The sequence below is a fragment of the Ictidomys tridecemlineatus genome, chromosome 7, assembly GCF_052094955.1.
Source record: "Ictidomys tridecemlineatus isolate mIctTri1 chromosome 7, mIctTri1.hap1, whole genome shotgun sequence".
NCBI lineage: Eukaryota > Metazoa > Chordata > Mammalia > Rodentia > Sciuridae > Ictidomys > Ictidomys tridecemlineatus.
Window position 1 is genome coordinate 190,773,661 of NC_135483.1, and position 7,341 is coordinate 190,781,001.

Below are 7,341 nucleotides of genomic sequence, written 5' to 3' on the forward strand. Positions count from 1 at the left end.
GACTTCTGTCGGGGAGCAGGGCACATTTCTGTCATCCTTCCCCAGCCTGCTTGGCATCACAAAGACTAGCGCCCTAAGCTGGTGCTCCTGGCTCAGCCACCGCCCCGCTACCATTCCTGGGTGTCCTTGCTCCCCAGAAGCTCCCCCAGGAGGAGGGGTGCCTCTTCTTCCTCCTCTCCAGCATCAGAGAGATTGGAGCTGAGATAACTGGGAAAACAGATTTCTTTTCCCTTCTCCACACTTTCCTCCACCAAGCCATCATTTGGTTAAAATGGCCATTTTCCCCTTTGGTTCTGATTTCATACCATATATTTATAACCTGCTTTTCCCACTTTTCAAGAGCACAGCAGGAGACAAGACAGGAGGGGGGCAGAGAGACTTGGCTCTAAGGTTGCTTCCCAACCTTAGAACCTTGGACAAAAAGCTATGAGCGATGGTAACACGCTGAGGGGAACCCCACAAGGTCTTCTGCTCAGATTCTTCTTGGCCTCTCTGTGCAGCACTCCTTCCTCCTGGGTATGAACAGGACCCTTTGGAATGAAGTTCTTCAAGGAAGAAAGTTCTACAGCTTCCAGATTTTATGGCTTGCTTTGGGGAAGAGAGGTTCTAGGTTCCATGACCTGCCTTGGGAAGAAGAATTCTAGTTTCTATGACTCACTTCAGGGGAGAGAGCACAGCAGGAGACAGAGGACAGGAGGAGGGCAGAGACACTTGGCTTCTGAGGTTGCTTCCCAGGGCTTCCGAGTTCCTCAGCAGGCCAAAGTGCCCTGCTTTGGGGTATTGTATTCTGAGCACCAACTGCTGCCAACAGCATCCTGGGTTGCAATGGGTCATTGGCCACATCCTGAGAGAGTACCCTTAAGCCTGTGAATTTCCTAACATTCCAAGTGAGAGTCCTGTGATCACTCTTTTTGGACCATGTAACCACCAATGGTTGGAAGTGGTAGGTAACTCTTTTTTTTTTAATATTTATTTTTCAGTTTTTGGAGGACACAACATCTTTGTATGTGGTGCTGAGGATCGAACCCGGGCTGCACGCATGCCAGGTGAGCGCGCTACCGCTTGAGCCACATCCCCAGCCCCAGGTAGGTAACTCTTGATTGGCTTAAGCCACCCAGGACCCACTATGAGTTGGGTTGTGGTCATCTTCCCTTGAAGCAAGTAGGCTGCATGAGGGAAAACAGATTATCTGAATGGAAATTAGGTTATTTTCATAAGAATGAGGTAGCCAACAAATGGTTACCAGCAGGTAGCCAATTGTAGCAGGAAAGTATTCACATAGGGCCAGAAATCCAAGTCCGTAACCCTCCCTGACTCACCTATTATGTTTTTAGTCTGATTATTTCCTCCTCCTCATAAGCTAGATACATTCTGCTAGAAGCTTGACTTGGCATCCTATATTCCACCAGTAGGAAGTCATGAGAGGCTGAAGAACTGTGTCTGTAGTGAATGCTGTAAGGTACTCCCCAGAGCAAGATGCTAATCACCCCAGGGGCCAGCCGGTTTGCTGCTAAGTGTTTGCAGCCACGCCTCTTGCTGGGCACTGCTTTGGCTACAGAAAGTTTTCTCACCCAATACCAAACCACTTCCCAGAGGCAACACAAACTGACAGCAGGTCCACATAGGGGTAAAAAGACCTGGATCTCATTTTAGGATAATTCTGAAAGACCATCCCTGATCCAAAGCTTCTTCTGTGTTTCAAAGTGTCTATTGCCACTGTAACTAACCACCTCCAAAATTTAGTGGCTTAAAACAACAATGAAGCGTTATTTCTTGTGACTCTGTAGGTTGGTGGGGCTCAACAAGGTGGTGGTTCTGCTGTGGGAGGTGGAGTTGAGGCTATTCAGGCTGCTGCATTCACCTGAGAGTTTGGTAGGAGCTGGAGCACCCCAGCATGTCTCTCATCCTCCAAGGTCTCTCTCCACATTGGGACTGATTACAGATTTAATACCTCAGATCATGTATATTTCCAGCTCTTTGAAATTTGTTAACACTTGTTTTATTACCCAACCTATAGTCTACTTTGGTGAATGTTCTATACATTTTTCTCTTCAGCCTGACAATCTCCACTTTTTGCAAAAAAGAACTGATTTCATTAACAGTGAATAACCATTGATATGATTGAGTTTTCTATTTGTCCCCTATGTCTCCCTCTACCCTCTTCATCCTTCTCTCTCTCATCATGGGTGCATTGACTATGATTTAATTTGTCTTTTTTTTTTTTGTACTAGAGAAGTGAACTCAAGCTTTGGGCATGCTAAGAAAGCACTCTACCACCAAGCCACATCCCCAGCCCTTTTCAATTTTATTTTGAGACGGAGTTCAAGTGGCCCAGGAAGGCCTGGAACTTGTGGATTGTCCTGCCCGAGCTTTCTATAATTTGCCATTATTCCATCTATTATCTTTTAAACTAAGTCTTTTTGTGTTTCCAGTGTTTTTTCTAGAACTGAGGCATGCATCTTTAGTTTATCCATGTTGTTGAACTCAGGCCTGCTAGCTCATCCGCCTCCACTTCCCTTCTGTTACCTCCTACCTGCGAACTGTCTGTTCTCTCCAGTCCTGGAATCTGTCCAGTCATTCACTCATCTTATCTGATATACACTTGAGTGCCAGGATAATGCCGGAAGACGGGTAGTGCTGTTAAGTAGAAGGGGAGTTGACTTCCTCCACCACCAGAAGTGAAAAGGCAATTTAATCATTAACAAGTGACTAGGAGGTGGGCGTGCAGCTCAGTGGTAGAGTGCTTGCCTAGTATGAATGAGGCCCTGGGCAGATCCCCAGCACAAAACAAAATGAGACTAAACAAGACCAACACGTGAGATGATGCCATTGCTGTAGAAAGTAGTGCCATTATAAATAGGAAGTAGAACCCTCTCTTCTTGCAAGCAGACTCAATCAGCAAAACCCAAAAGAAACAAGCCAGACCAGTGCACAGGAAGACTACCCAGGGACAACCACAGTCATGGAACCAGAAAAGTCAAAAAGACGCTGAGGCACAGGACCAGTTTTCTTTCTACCTTGGTGTATTGGAGGATGATTGAAGAGCATCCTGAAATGGTAAACACAGCTCCTGGGTGTGTGCATGTAAGTTTGAGCACAGAAATTGCTTTTTACAATTGCATAGAAGTTCACAGTAGTGGGGCGCTCACTGGGATGAATTATAGCTGATTGTCTACACAATATATTCAGCTGTCTGACATGATGTCAGTCTATAGGTGTTGACGTGGAAAAGTATGGAGAAAATATAAACCCAGTGACTAAACCAGATAGAAGAACACTATGTGCTATATGATTTATTTGTAGCAGTGTACTATGGGCTGTGAGGTCTGGGGGAGGCATAGAGTGACCATCTAAGTTTTCAACTATGCACATCCCAGGACTTAATCCAGCAATTGACACATAATGGGCCCTCAATAAATATTTGTTGAGCAAATACTTTGCTAAAAATCTAGAGTGCTGATAATAGTAATAACAGGAAAATGGGTGGGTTTTAAAATTGTCCCTATTCTTTTTTCTTTAAAAAAAAGAAAAGGCTGAGAAGAAGATTGTGAATTACACCAAAATAAATACCTAAGTTTTATAATCAAATGGACATCCAGTTGCTGGGCCCCACTGAATCTACTAGTGACCAAGGAACTAGGGGCCAAGAAGGTTGAACTTCATTACAGATTTGTCTTCTCAATTTGCCTCCAGAACAAATTAGTGACTTTTATTTTTAATGTTGATCTCCCCCAGGTCCATGCCCAAAGAAAGAAGAGGAGAAGAAGAAGAAGAAGAAAAGGCTGAAAAACTCAAAGTCCTTAAATTCTTATAGGATCATAACACTGCGTGAAGACGTGAGTTCCTAAGCATATTTCTAGATGACATTGCACTCTCCGTACAATAAAGATAAATTCATAATGATTGCGTCAGATATCAAGTAAACACCAGATGCTTTCCCATAATGTGGATGGAGAGGAGGAGGAAGGAGCATTCTTGGCACCATGACACCTGCCTTTTTTTTTTTTTTTTTTTTAGTTTTTTTTGTAATTTTCTGTTAATTTCCTACCAGAATCTTTGCCATGTAAATAACAGAGAAAGATAAAAGTCCACTGGCCCTGGACTCCAACCTTTGCTTAACATTCTACCCCTTCTCTGATCTGTCCCTCTCCCCGCCTCTGGAAAGTTGGGGATCTGTTACCTGAAAATTCAGGGGCTGAGGATACATGTCTCAGGAGGCAGAGTGTGTTGGATTCAGATCAGCCTCGCGAGAGAGGCTAAAATGAAGGTTCTCTCACCTACAGTCTGGCTTCCCCTGCTCCTCCAAAGGTGACCTAGGTGGACTCGGTTTCCTTTCAGCTCACCTGGTAAGGCCCTCCTTGGCTCTGCCACCTTCTCAGCTTGCGCCCACAGACAAGGTTAGCAGTGTCCTGGAGGCACTGTCCCCTTCCTGTGCATAGAACCCTAAGCCTGCCACAGAAGCAGAAAGAGGCTCTGAGGACCGCTAGAAACCAACGTGAAAACACGAGGGAGGGAGGCCTCCAGCACACCCTCCACCCAGTGCCAAAAAAAAAAAAAAAAACGGGAAAAACGGGGGAGTAGGCTAAGTGAACACCTTACACGGGGCTCTTGTCTTTGGTGGGGACTGTCACCAACCCCACCCACACCAGGCACTGGAGGAGAACACAGCTGTGACCTGGGGTTCCCAGCCCAGAACAAAGAGACCTGGCAGTCCTTCCTCCCCGTTCTACGGGTCAGGGACTCCAACTGCAGCCCTCAGCTCATGAGTGAACTGTGGTCAGGAAGGAGAGCCAAGGGCCCGAGCTTGCTGGCTCTGCAGAGAATGGAGGCAGGGGTTTAATTAACCCCCTTTCCCTCTTCTTGCTGTCACTGAGCACTCTGAGACTTCTTTTTCTTTTCTTTCTTTCTTTCTTTTTTGTGATGATGCTGGAGGTGAGCCCAGGGCCTTGTGCATGCCAGGCAAGCACCCTGCTGCCGGGGTGTGCCCCCGATCCCTGATTTACTTATTGATGGAATAGTTCCTCTAACTGTATTTTCAAAGTGGGACTAAATATGACAAGCTTTCTGATTCTGTGTCCACCTGATAATCTAGCGAGAAATCCACATCCAGGTTTAAGGTGATTTTTCTTCAATACTTTGAAACGATTTTCAATTTTTTCTCAGATCCAATGTTGCTGTCTAGATTTGATATCAATCTGATTTTTATTCCTTCTTTAGTTCTTTACTATCAAACTGCTCAGATGCAATGTGATGGCTGGAGCTTTATCTGGCAGCTTGGGTCATGAAGATATGAGAGGAGAGCAGTGACCTGGAATCAAACGTGAGTCCTCTGAGACCTAGAAAAACAAAGCTACTGTATCAACCATAAGTCACCCACTGACAAGTGTCCATGAGAAAGGGAAATTAACTAATGTTGTGCTTATGCCACAACTTAGACTCTGTTATTAGTAGCTGAAGCAAAACTTAATTCATGTGTGCTTTAAATCAGCTTTGTTTTAGGATTTCCAGAAACCTAATTATTTTTCCCAGTGAGTTCATGTTTCCCTGGATAACAGCCACCTGAGCTTCAGTCTACCTTTATTCTCTGCCTCCTGGGGAGCTCAGGGAATGGGGACAGAAGGGAATTGCCTGTGGCTTTATGATATGAACCTGCCCACCCTGAGGGCCACCTCCCATCACTACAGAAGTTCCTCTCAGAGAGCTTCAGAGCACTCTCCCTGGTCACTGTTCTTTTCATGAGCTGAGTCCTGTGACTGGAATCCACGGATTCTTGAACCATGAAGTGCAGAGAAGGGACTGCCAGGTCTCATTATTCCATGCTTCTAGCCCAGCCTGACATTGTCATACCCAGCCAGCAAGGCTATCTCTGCCTCCCAGAGCTGTGGTGGGGTAGGGGTGGGCCATGATCCCCACCAGAGACAAAAGCGCGAATGTAAGGTGTTCACTCAGCCCACTTTTCAACAGTGGGATGGAGGATGTGGGGGTTTCTCATACTTTACCTTAGTTTCTAAGAGTCCTCATTAACCTCCCTCTTGCTTCTGTAGCATGGTGGGTGTTATGTGCACAGGGGCCGACGTCTCAAGGAGACTGCCACCTTGTCAGTCCTACACTATTATTATTTTTTCATAACATTGATGTTAATCTTTTCCTCATGCTCTTCCTCCCTGTTCTGTTCTTAGTTGCTCTCTTTATATCAAAGAAGACATTTGGGGGCTGGGGATGTGGCTCAAGCGGTAGTGCGCTCGCCTGGCATGTGTGCAGCCCGGGTTCGATCCTCAGCACCACATACCAACAAAGATGTTGTGTCCGCCGAGAACTAAAAAATAAATATTAAAAATTCTCTCTCTCTTCCTCTCTCTCTCCTCTCTCACTCTCTCTTTAAAAAAAAAAAAAGAAGACATTTGGCAAACAAAGACGAGTGGGGGGAGAGAAAGGGAGAGAGAAAGGAAAGCATATGGAAATGGTAGGAGACCCTCAATGTTACACAAAATAAGAGGTTGTGAGGGGAAAGGGGGAGGGAAACAAGGGAGAGAATTGAACAACAGCAGAGGAGGTAGAGAGGGAAGATGGAAGGGGAGGAGAGGGGTGATAGTAGGGGATAGGAAAGGTAGCAGAATACAACAGTCACTAATATGCCATTATGTAAAAATGTGAGTGTGTAACCCATGTGATTCTGCAATTTGTATTAGGGGTAAAAATGGGAGTTCATAACCCAATTGAGTCAAATGTATGAAAGATGATATATCATGAGCTTTGTAATGTTTTGAACAACCAATAAAAAAAAATTGATGGCCATTTGTGTGTTTATTTGTTTATTGTCTCTCTTCCCCAACCCACTAGAATGGCAGCATCTCAGAGGTAGAAACTTGCTGGTTCACAGTTGTCTCCCAAGCACTGCATACAGTAGATACTCAACTAATACAGGTAGAATGATTGTATCTCTAACCTGGTGGTGCTGGAACTCTATCTTGACACCAGTCTAGGGATTCTCGCTCCAAATCTGGAGCCCTGATCTCTGCTTTGAGCAGAGATTCCAAGGGAATGTAAATTAATAGCAAGGGAGGAGGAGAGAGAAAGGAAAGGCACTGAGGAATGAGAACGACAAATTATGTGTGTGTATGAATATGGCATAATGAATCCCACTATTATGTATAATTATACTCACCAATAAAATGAAAGTTAAAAAATTCAAAAGTCACATGAATGGAGACCCTGATAAAGATACAGAACCCTCCCTTCAAACGCTGGCTAAAAGAACTGTTGGATGATTATATTTAGTGTGGGGTTGTCTTACACATGTTTGAATCTCCACCGTTTGCAAAGAGTAAGGTGTTCAAGAAA

The 7,341-nt window shown here is 44.9% G+C and overlaps 1 long non-coding RNA gene across 1 annotated transcript; it reads left to right on the top strand.

The window, feature by feature from the left end:
• The first annotated feature begins 2,636 nt into the window (after positions 1-2,636).
• LOC144365659 (uncharacterized) lies at positions 2,637-6,795 on the top strand. The gene is made up of 2 exons (XR_013424380.1): positions 2,637-3,084; positions 3,736-6,795. It is a non-coding gene; the product is annotated as an uncharacterized LOC144365659 (long non-coding RNA).
• The last annotated feature ends 546 nt before the right edge of the window (positions 6,796-7,341 follow it).